The sequence below is a fragment of the Procambarus clarkii genome, chromosome 2, assembly GCF_040958095.1.
Source record: "Procambarus clarkii isolate CNS0578487 chromosome 2, FALCON_Pclarkii_2.0, whole genome shotgun sequence".
Lineage (NCBI taxonomy): Eukaryota > Metazoa > Arthropoda > Malacostraca > Decapoda > Cambaridae > Procambarus > Procambarus clarkii.
The window spans coordinates 44,044,543-44,056,767 of record NC_091151.1 but is presented as its reverse complement, the minus strand read 5'-3'; the positions used below and the strand labels follow the sequence as shown (position 1 = coordinate 44,056,767).

At 43.2% G+C, this 12,225-nt stretch overlaps 1 long non-coding RNA gene across 1 annotated transcript in view; it reads left to right on the top strand.

The window, feature by feature from the left end:
- Positions 1-2,159: 2,159 nt before the first annotated feature.
- LOC138364893 (uncharacterized) overlaps positions 2,160-12,225 on the top strand; it is a 357,402-nt gene continuing 347,336 nt past the window's right edge. The window contains exons 1-2 of the long non-coding RNA XR_011228606.1: positions 2,160-2,225; positions 2,374-3,021. This is a non-coding gene — a long non-coding RNA (uncharacterized lncRNA). The remainder of the gene's footprint in view (positions 2,226-2,373; positions 3,022-12,225) is intronic.

The window sequence follows — 12,225 nt, the reverse complement described above, 5'->3', positions numbered from 1 at the left end:
TTGTATATATCTCAAAAAAAAAAAAAAAAAAAAAAAAAAAAAAAAAAGATGAGGGTAGAATTAAATGAACAAATCCACAAGGGCCGTGACGAGGATTCGAACCTGAGTCCAGGAGCATCCCAGACACTGCCTTAATCGATTGAGCTACGACAGAGTAAAAGCTCAGTCGATTAAGGCAGTGTCTGGGATGCTCCCGGACGCAGGTTCGAATCCTCGTCACGGCCCTTGTGGATGTGTTCATTTGATGCATCACGTTAGTGTGATCTCTGTGTGTAAGGGTAAAATTAGCTTCAGCTACTCTATAATTTGGGAATATAGTTTATTATCTTAGTATTCTTAGTTTAACCTGAACTCTTTGGGAGGAAAAAAAGTATCTCCTGTTTTCTGTTCTAAACATTGTGATTTGGAGCTTGAATCCGTCGCTCCTTGCTTGTATTACATCTGACCTTTTGAAAAAATGATCTGGATCAATATCTTCCAAATTGTTCAGTATTGTAGGCGATGAATCACAATAACGTGGTTAAAGTATGTTGACCAGACCCACACTAGAAGGTGAAGGGACGACGACGTTTCGGTCCGTCCTGAACCATTCTCAAGTCGATTGTCCCGTTAACATTCACAATCGACTTGGGAATGGTCCAGGACGGATCGAAACGTCGTCGTCCCTTCACCTTCTAGTGTGTGTTCAGTATTTTAAAATTTTCGATGAGATCAGCTCTATCATGTCAGGTTGGCAGTGATGTTAGCCCTGTGGCCCTCAACCACTCCTGGTATTGTAGTCGACTTTGTCCAGGAATGAATTTTGTGCCAAAGTGTTGAACTTCAAAACGGTTGTGTTTTTTTCTGTAGATGAGGTCTCTGTGCTTGGATACGATAACCCGAGTGCCAGGTTGTTGGCACTCGGGTTGGATCTTAGAGGGACTTGAGCCCCCCCTACCTTGGTCTTGGAGGCACTAGAGCCCCCTACCTTGGTCTTGGAGGCACTAGAGCCCCCTACCTTGGTCTTGGAGGCACTAGAGCCCCATACCGTGGTCTAGGAGGCACTAGAGCCCCCTACCTTGGTCTTGGAGGCACTAGAACCCCTCTACCTAGGTCTTGGAGGCACTAGAGCCCCCTCCTACCTTGGTCTTGGAGGCACTAGAGCCCCCCTACCTAGGTCTTGGAGGCACTAGAGCCCCCCCTACCTTGGTCTTGGAGGCACTAGAGCCCCCCCTACCTTGGTCTTGGAGGGACTTGTCACCCTCCTAATCCTAATCTAGAGGCGCACTAGAGATTTTACAGCTGAATAACTATCTTCTTTCCATGAACACAAAGTTACGTCTAACTGTTCCTAGGATTTGACTGGCTTTTTTTTTTTACTGCACTACTTTTGTTTACTGACTTTTTTACAGGTCAGCGAGGTACTTGGCCAGTGGTCTGGGGCGGGGCTGTGGTGGAACACTGACCACGCGAATAATGCTTCGTTATTTTCATGTCAAAATCTTCAACGGACAAAATATGATGAACTGTTATTTACAGCGGCTCACAAAAGTTCACGTTTCCTATTCGTGGGTCCTTGGATAGGATAGGATAGGTTAGGTTAGGTTAGGTTAGGGTTAGGCTAGGTTAGGTTAGGTTACGCTCGTGCAATTTAGTATATTTTTGAGACATGGCAACTCCAGCAGCCCGTCCTCAGGCCAGGCTTCTTAGAGCGTCGGCCTCCCCAAAGACGCATTCTTCAATGTTAACATATTTTGTATTAAAATTGGTTAGTTCTGAAACATGTTAATATTATTACATATTAAATTTCTAGGTAAAGTTGGGTGTAGGTTAGGTTGGGTGTTTAGGTTCTATTGGCGATTATTTGTATTTGAAATACGTGGGTGAAGCCTTTACAGCACTGTGGTTCGAACGCGGGTCGGCAGCGAAGCACATGGACAAATGACCGAACGTTATCAGTTACAAGTCGTATGTAAACCGTTTTTTCATTTATAAACAGGCTGTTTAACGGCTGGATTAACGGCTAGACGGCCTGGCTCAAGAGGACGGGCTGCCGGCTGAGAGGAAACACCAAAAGGATTCGAGCAGGTTTGTGACTGAGATGGTTCGAGGCTCGAGCAGCGGACCTTCTCAACCCTCAACTTGCGCGGGTCACCTCAGTAAGTCGTTTGCTATACATGGTGACGGACCTGAGGCGGGATACATGTACACCAAGATGTGTATACCATGTTCTAGGGGTTTACACAGTGAGTTTCCATTAGTCCTATGATCAGGGGTAATGTATATTAGCTGGTTGGTCAGTAAACTGTTGTTTTGACCTTAATAACCCTTCAGAGGTTGATAGGCCTTAAGTCCATCTTAGTGAAGTGTGTACTCACCTATTTGTGCCCGCAGGATCGAGCATCGCCTCTTGGGTCCCGCCTAATATGTTGATAAGTGTGATGGAAACATCTTGAGTGTTATTGAAGAACAAAATAAATGTGTTCGGGCACAGTGTAGGAACGAGATGTTGAGTAACGATGATGTGTTATCACTGAACAATTCTTGTGTTATAAGTGGCGCGATAACTTTAATTAATAATTTCTTTGTCTAGAAATATTCTTAAGTGCACATTGTGGTTACGACTGAAAAAGAGTTTTTATAAGTATACTTTAATTATTTCTTGTCAAGCAAGAGCCTAAAAGTCCCATTTGGGGAGTAAGTGAAAAATTAAGTAAGACATCAGACCAGGAAGTGTCATTACTATACGTGAATTTGTTGACTTGTAAGTGTTTAGTGTTTTGTTGATAATGGCAGTAGAAAACGGGTCATTTTCCTCGTGGCAAAGTTACGTTCTTGTCGGCAGCTCCAATTGGTCGTCCAGTGTTTCTTGTCTTAGTGTTGAGTGTTTAAGACGTTTTGAAAGATTCGTGAATATTGTATAATGTATCCTGATTGGAATTCATAAGATTGTGTGTGAGTGTCGGGGTCAGTGTCGTGTCAACAATCACCTGTCTGACCTCACCAGACGGAGGGACCCAGCGACCTCGTCCTTCAAGTAAGGTAGGCAACTCCTCGAGCCTCAAGTGTCACCTTCACCTGAGCTGCTTATGAATATATGGATCAAAATGTTATCATTCATATAGGCATTGTATTTGTTTGATGATTTGTTATGAAGACTTTTAACATTTTTTTTTGTGAATAATTCAGTTTCGTGTCTATACAGGTAAGTGCACCCAAACAGCTCCTCGTGGGACAAAGTTCTTCTAATTCTAAGGTACGTTCAAAGTTCCTTGTTCCACAGATTTCTTCGAGTACATTACAAGGCAAAGTTCACAATAACACAATTTTGGGGAAGTGCCAAATTCCTTCACTGAACACGGGCACTAGAGTCCCTTTCTAGGTCTTGGAGGCACTAGAGCTCCCTACCTTGGTCTTGGTGGGACTAGAGCCCCCTTCCTTGGTCTTGGAGGGACTAGAGCCCCCTACCTTGGTCTTGGAGGGACTAGAGCCCCCTACCTAGGTCTTGGAGGGACTTGACACCTCCATAATACGGGCCTTGGAGGCACTCGACACCCTCCGTAATACGGGCTTGGAGGCACTCGACACCCCCATATTACGGGCCTTGGAGGCACTCGACACCTCCATAATACGGGCCTTGGAGGCACTCGACACCCCCATAATACGGGCCTTGGAGGCACTCGACACCCCCATAATACGGGCCTTGGAGGCACTCGACACCCCCATAATGCGGGCCTTGGAGGCACTCGACACCCCCATAATACGGGTTTTGGAGGCACTCGACACCCCCATAATACGGGTTTTGGAGGCACTCGACACCCCCATAATACGGGCCTTGGAGGCACTCGACACCCCCATAATACGGGCCTTGGAGGCACTCGACACCTCCATAATACGGGCCTTGGAGGCACTCGACACCCCCATAATACGGGCATTGGAGCCACTCGACACCCCCATAATACGGGCATTGGGGGCACTCGACACCCCCATAATACGGGCCTTGGAGGCACTCGAGACCCCAAGCTCAGTCCTTGGAGGCACTCGAGACCCCTATCCCAGTCTTTGGAGGTACTAGAGACCCCTAGCCCGGTCCTTGGAGGCACTAGAGAACCCTAGCCCGGTCCTTGGAGGCACTCGAGACCCCTAGCCCGGTCCTTGGAGGCACTCGAGACCCCTAGCCCGGCCCTTGGAGGCATTAGGTACCCCCTAGCCCGGTCCTTGGAGGAAGTAAAGACCCCTAGCCCGGTCTTTGGAGGCATTAGAGACCCCTAGCCCGGTCCTTGGAGGCATTAGAGACCCCTAGCCCGGTCTTTGGAGGCATTAGAGACCCCTAGCCCCGTTCTTGGAGGCATTAGGTACCCCCTAGCCTGGTCCTTGGAGGCATTAGGTACCCCCTAGCCCGGTCCTTGGAGGCACTAGAGACCCCTAGCCCCGTTCTTGGAGACATTAGGTACCCCCTAGCCCGGTCCTTGGAGGCATTAGGTACCCCCCTAGCCCATTTCTTGGAGGCACAAGACCCATGGTAGTAGATGCAGTTATACTCTGGAGAAATATACACAAATGTACAAAAAATGTACAAATTAATACGCAATTTGCATATGTTTATAACCTACGAATTATCATCTATACCTATGTATTTGTACCAATTTTGTTTTAAAGTAATTGTTATGTATTTGTGTGAACGTTGCGAATAATATCAGCCGCGTGCGGGAAGTAGAGTATGATGACGTTGTGTTAAATGGGGCGAGGAAATAGGTTGAGCCCATGTCGTTCCATCGTGTGCATTTGCATCTCCATGAACCTATTTAAGTTTCATCGCTTTCTATTCCAACACAAGTTGGAATCTACATGAACTTTATATATATTAAGGAACTTTTAGTTATCTTGAGTTATTCATCAACCTCATCAACCAATATGACCTTTAAATCAGCAAACAGATGAATTAGTTTACTAAATTTAGTTATAATTACTTTGTATCGTCTCCAGTACTCCACAGTTCCCCACGTCCCTCCCTCCCTCTATTGCATGTCCCCCGCCACCTCACCCCCCCCCTCCCCCCTCCAATTACAGTGGTGTTGATCTTATTGCCAATTAACCACAGGAGGATTATATAGACAACCACAAGAGCTTATACTGACCATATAAGTATAAGAGTAAGTATGCTTCGGTTCTGTGTCAATACAAGCGATATAATATACAATTATACTGGTTTATATTCGAGAGGAGAGTGCGTTATAATAGACGAATGAGTCGTTAGTGTTGGCCGTAGCTCGGACGAGCACAGCCTGGAGCAGTAGGCTGTGCTTGTCCAAGCTGTGACCTTCCCTAATTACACGTTAGGCATTTGACTGTAACCCAAAACGACATTTAATCGATTATAAATAAGTGCAATTCTTATGAAGCACTAATTACCAGTTGTGTCAATGGTTCTGATGCAATCTGTGTAGACAACCAACCCTCGGGTCTGAAAATATTGGACGACGTTTCGGTCCGTCCTGGACCATTATGTGACGACGTTTCAGTCCGTCCTGGACCATTATGTGACGACGTTTCGGTCCGTCCTGGACCATTATGAGACGACGTTTCGGTCCGTCCAGGATCATTGTGACGACGTTTCGGTCCGTCCTGGACCATTGTGACGACGTTTCGGTCCGTCCTGGACCATTGTGACGACGTTTCGGTCCGTCCTGGACCATTGTGACGACGTTTGTGTCCGTCCAGGACCATTATGTGACGACATTTCGGTCCGTCCTGGACCATTGGGGGGCCTAATTTTCAGCCTCATTACTGTGCCTGACTCCAAACTGTGCAGCTTCATTACAGTAACTCACTAGTCCACCCGGAATGTATTTATGTACAATCTACCATCTTGGATATCATACAACTTATTATTACGTGTATAAGGAACAAAATGGAAGTTAATTTTCTTCACATTGAGAAATTGCCCCATTCCTGAGTAATAATTAACCAACAGTGGTAATATTAATTAGGCCAGAGGGGGAGAAATTATGCAGACAAATATAAATAAAGGAGCCAGAGGACTCTTAATCACCCTAGGACATCTTAAGAAAAACTAACTTGATTAAGAAACCAACCATTCTCGTCATAATTAACAATCTCCCTCTCCCGAAGCCTCTTAACGATGCAAGGAACTTGTTAGGGGGAACACAGGACTCCTTGATTGCTAATCTCTGAGAAAAAAATTCCCCCCATGGAGTCTTTAGGAATGCTGAGGAGGGAATTAAACGAGAAAAGACGGGGAAAGTCGAATGAAATAATAAATGTGCAAGGTTCAATAATATTGAGATAAGGAGTTGGAGTTTAAGTATTAACACTGGGAATGATTAACACATTAACCCTTTATTGGAGCGGATTGAGTCAACGCAGTCAGTATATGTTATATGGGAGAGAATAGAGATAATATTGACATTGTGGAAAATAACAGGTTATATAGATATTGTGTAAATTAATACATCCTAATACAAATTAACACAATCAATGATCTCTGAAAGTTGTCGATTTTGATACATCTTAAGCAAGGGGGATTACTCTTTATTCTATTTTCCTGATTGTATTTTGAATACAGTTAACACTAAATGGTCCCCGCGACATCTTTTGAGTCTTAAATGCAACTTGCACAAATTACACGTTTTCGTTATCATATATAAAGTTCTACGTGCTTGAACAACAGTGTTGGAAGCTCAAACATTGTTTTCCACGATCTCGCATGTTTATGGAAACGAACTCAAAAATAACTCGGTGTTTGACGAGAGACAACATCGTGGGACGTAAGTTACGCTTAATACGAACGGTGAACAGTCTGCATGTTCTTAATGTATTAAGATGTTCTGGAGAACAGTATGACGTCAGCACGTTTAATTGGAGAATTTAGACTTGTAAATGTTATAAGTTTAGGCTTGTAAATTTAGCTGCAGTAAATATTTTACTGCAGCTCACTGGCTCACTCCAGGTCATCAACGTTATCATATCATCAACGTTATCATATCATCAAACACCATCATATGTCATATCCACCAAGTCATAATCATGTAGTTATAGCATTGCCATTCACTGTCATAAAATGTTATCATCGAATCATCCTAACGACATCATAAAATTTAACTATCATTATAAAATAATAATTTTTGTGTTATCCCCGAATCAACATTATATTGTCATGATATCGTAACATAATACTTAAAACAATTTCATCACATTTACGTGTTTAGAATGGCTCCCTGTTTGTATGACTGACCATAACTGGAGTCCCGACACGCGGAGCTTGCCCAACTGCCCCCCGTTTAAGAGGAATCGGCTCTCATGACAACCCCCCATGAAGTCCGCGGAGATGAACTGGTGGCCGCCGGCTCCATAGCATTTCATTGTACGTCTTCATTTGTGCCTCACGCCTTCATTACAGGCGGAGGCGGAAGCTCAACCACTGTACTATGAGACTAGCCATAAAAGGAAAGAGTTCAGAGGCAACTAACCGCTCCCCAACTGAAAATGTATACTTTCCATCCCCCCGGGGTTGCCATTGAATACGTAGGATTTATATGACGTGGACGTGACTACTAAATCCCATGTACTCTGTAGCAAGCCGGGGGAAAGGTAAGAAATTTCAGTTGGGGAGCATGTTGGGTTGCCTCTGAAATCTTTGCTATTATGGCTAACCTCGTGGTACAATCGTAGTTTATCCGCCTCACGCCTGTGGGAGTCGACGGTTCGAGTCTCCTAGTGCCCTAGTGAATGAAATGTTTACCACCCTAATAATGTGGTTGTTGACTATATATATATATATATATATATATATATATATATATATATATATATATATATATATATATATATATGTATATATATATATATATATATATATATATATATATATATATATATATATATATAATGTCGTACCTAATAGCCAGAACGCACTTCTCAGCCTACTATTCAAGGTCTGATTTGCCTAATAAGCCAAGTTTTCATGAATTAATGTTTTTTCGTCTACCTAACCTACCTAACCTAACCTAACCTCGCTCTTTTTGGCTACCTAACCTAACTTTACCTATAAATATAGGTTAGGTTAGGTTAGGTAGGGTTGGTTAGGTTCGGTCATATATCTACGTTAATTTTAACTCCAATAAAAAAAAATTGACCTCATACATAGAGAAAAGGGTTGCTTTATCATTTCATAAGAAAAGAATTATAGTAAATATATTAATTCAGGAAAACTTGACTTATTAGGCAAATCGGGCCTTGAATAGTAGGCTGAGAAGTGAGTTCTGGCTACTAGGTACGACATATATATATATATATATATATATATATATATATATATATATATATATATATATATATATATATATATATATATATATATATATATATATATATATATATAATATATGTCGTACCTAGTAGCCAGAACTCACTTTTTGGCCTACTATGCAAGGCCCGATTTGCCTAATAAGCCAAGTTTTCCTGAAATAATATATTTTTTCTAATTTTTTTCTTATGAAATGATAAAGCTACCCATTTCATTATGTATGAAGTCAATTTTTTTTGTTTGGAGTTAAAATTAACGTAGATATATGACCGAACCTAACCAACCCTACCTAACCTAACCTATCTTTATAGGTTAGGTTTGGTTAGGTAGCCGAAAAAGTTAGGTTAGGTTAGGTAGGTTAGGTAGTCGAAAAACAATTAATTCATGAAAACTTGGCTTATTAGGCAAATCGGGCCTTGCATAGTAATCTGAGAAGTGCGTTCTGGCTACTAAGTACGACATATATATATATATATATATATATATATATATATATATATAATATAATATATGGGTACCTGTATTAGTCTCAGCAACACTTCATTGGTCTTGTTAATTATCATAAGCCAAGGACTCAATGCCAGATATAATGCAGTGCAGTATTAAATAATTTACTCAACTTGCCCTAGAGATGGAAGGCTCGCTCAAACACAATGGTAAAAGTAATGGTAAGTTTACTGGATTAAAACTACAGTAAATCCGCAAGGTAAATAGTATATGTAGAAATGTCAGACGGCGGCAGCACTCCTCACTCCGCCTCTGGCAACACAATCAGCTGGACGATTTAAATGCTTTACTCCTGGAGCCAGATTCACGAAGCAGTTACGCAAGCACTTACGAATCTGTATATCTTTTTCTCAATCTTTGGCGGCTATCTATACAATTATTAAACAGTTAATGAGCTCCGAAACACCAGGTTGTTTATAACAATAACAGTTGATTGGGAAGTTTTCATGCTTGTAAACTGTTTAATAAATGTAACCAAAGCCGTCAATGATTGAGAAAAGATGTGCACGTTCGTAAGTACTTGCGTAACTGCTTCGTGAATCTGGCTCCTGGCCTCTTGAAACCAGCCACTTCCTCTAGTTGCCACAAAATATCACTACACCCCCACACACATTTTAGCTCATGTATATATGTAGAATCTGGCACATAGCCTAACCCTACCACATTGGTAGTAGTAATAAAGACAATGATCACGACATGAATAATACTCTAGCTCACCTAGATCAAGGGGGCAATGGGAGGGAATTTGTCTACCTTAATTCTCTCTGCTACAAAGTCGACATATCCTCCGGCGATGGTTGCTGAGGTCCCCTGCCCTGGGGCCAGATTCACGAAAAGACACAAGTACTTACGAACGTGTACATCTTTCCTCAGTCTTTGACGGCTTTGGTTACATTTATTAAACAGTTTACAAGCATGAAAAATTCCCAATCAACTGTTGTTACTATTATAAACAGTCTCCTGGTGCTTCGGAGCTTATTAACTGTTTAATAATTGGAAGCAATGCCGTCAAAGATTGAGAAAAGATGTACACGTTCGTAAGTAATTGCGTAAGTGCTTATGTGAATCTGGCCCCTGGTGGTGGGTCCTCTGTTGATCAAGGTCAGGCACAAAACAAGGTTCTCAGATGACTTGAAGAAGCGCGTCGTCTCCGTGCTCACTCCCTGAAGGCAGGTCCTCTTCCTCCTTGGCGCTGAAGACAGGTCCAGCCGCACGTCGTCTCCCTCCTCCCACACTGGAACTGTAGACAAGCTTACAGTCCTGTTCAATGTCCCCTTCTCAATCTTCCAGTGGACTTGACCCGGTCACAGCAGCTCGCTTGATGTTGCTATAGATTATAACAACATCAAGCGAGCTGTATAATACATCAATAATATACCATCATATATTATTATTTTATCAATACCATTTACCACCATTTCTTTTACAGCAATACGATGCAACATTTCCTCAACAATGACCAGGTCTGGTTAGAGGTAACTTTGTTGCAAGGGTTTGCAAGGTCGGAGAATATAAAATGAAATAGACGATCAATGGCTCAGACAGCGCCTTCTTCTCTGGCAAGTTGAACGCTCGCTGAACGTACATTGAACGTACAATAAGCGTACAGTGAACGTAACAATGTACACTGAGCTTTCAATGAACGTACACTGAGCTTCCAATGAACGTACACTGAGCTTTCAATGAACGTACACTGAGCGAACAGTGAACGTACACTGAACAAGTAAAATGTTTTGTCATTGGTAAAATAATTCCTGAACGATGATAATAATAATAAGCAAATATCGATTTTCAATTATTTAGTGATAAGGTTTTGTATCGTGAATTGAAATAAATTAATGATTACACTATAAATAGTTTTCAATTAGTAGCTTCCATTCTAATTTTGTATTTTTTAAAATGGAAAGAAAGGGAGAGAGAGGGGTGTGTGAGAGCGTGGCAAAGAGACAGAAGGAGAGAAAAAGAGATGGACAGGGAGGGAGATGGTGAGAGGGAGAGTGAGTGAGAGTGACACACAAACACACGACCAGAAACATAACGTTGTTTGGGCTCCCAATGATCATGCCAATATTGTCTAGGACCTAAACCTGCAAACAGAAGCGCCAACTCACCACCCAAACACCAACACTTTATGAACGCTGGATAAGTTTAGCGGCCGCTGACCTTAGGTCAGTTAAGTCACACCTTAATTCAGCGGCCGAGGCCCACGGCCGCTGCTGCTTCTAAACACAGTTGAATGCGTCTCCCGTGACACGAAGAGGCCCAGTCAGAAGCGGGATTTTGAAAACACTTAAGAATATTGGCTGACTGGAGAGTGTGTGACTGAAGTGACTGGAGTCAGAGAGCGTCCAGACACTCACCAGGGGATGAAGAAGGGGGGGGGGGGGGGGGGGAAGAGCAATCAACTGGAGTGGTATATACCAGAAGAAACTGTCACTTTCTCTTCTCTTGCTTATTCTTCTTCATCTCTTGTCACCTCTGTGTGTTCCTCTCCTTCTCCTTCACCGCGTCGTGCTTCCTTCCCTCCCTCCCACCTATTTGTTTTCTTCCGTCTTTCTTAAACCCCGTTTTTTGTTTACGAGACTTCATTAAATACGATTCAACGGCCTGTCGGGTATCATGCCGTTGTGTCTGTTGGTCTTTCTCTCAGGACGGAGGGAAGTGAGGCTAATCATACCTCACTTCTCCCTCCCCCCCCCCCCCCCCCCCCCCCCCCTCTCTCTCTCTCTCTCTCTCTCTCTCTCTCTCTCTCTCTCTCTCTCTCTCTCTCTCTCTCTCTCCTCTCTCTCTCTCTCTCTCTCTCTCTCTCTCTCTCTCTCTCTCTCTCTCTCTCTCTCTCTCTCTCTCTCTCTCTCTCTCTCTCTCTCTCTCTCTCTCTCTCTCTCTCTCTCTCTCTCTCTCTCTCTCTCTCTCTCTCTCTCTCTCTCTCTCTCTCTCTCTCTCTCTCTCTCTCTCTCTCTCTCTCTCTCTCTCTCTCTCTCTCTCTCTCTCTCTCTCTCTCTCTCTCTCTCTCTCTCTCTCTCTCTCTCTCTCTCTCTCTCTCTCTCTCTCTCTCTCTCTCTCTCTCTCTCTCTCTCTCTCTCTCTCTCTCTCTCTCTCTCTCTCTCTCTCTCTCTCTCTCTCTCTCTCTCTCTCTCTCTCTCTCTCTCTCTCTCTCTCTCTCTCTCTCTCTCTCTCTCTCTCTCTCTCTCTCTCTCTCTCTCTCTCTCTCTCTCTCTCTCTCTCTCTCTCTCTCTCTCTCTCTCTCTCTCTCTCTCTCTCTCTCTCTCTCTCTCTCTCTCTCTCTCTCTCTCTCTCTCTCTCTCTCTCTCTCTCTCTCTCTCTCTCTCTCTCTCTCTCTCTCTCTCTCTCTCTCTCTCTCTCTCTCTCTCTCTCTCTCTCTCTCTCTCTCTCTCTCTCTCTCTCTCTCTCTC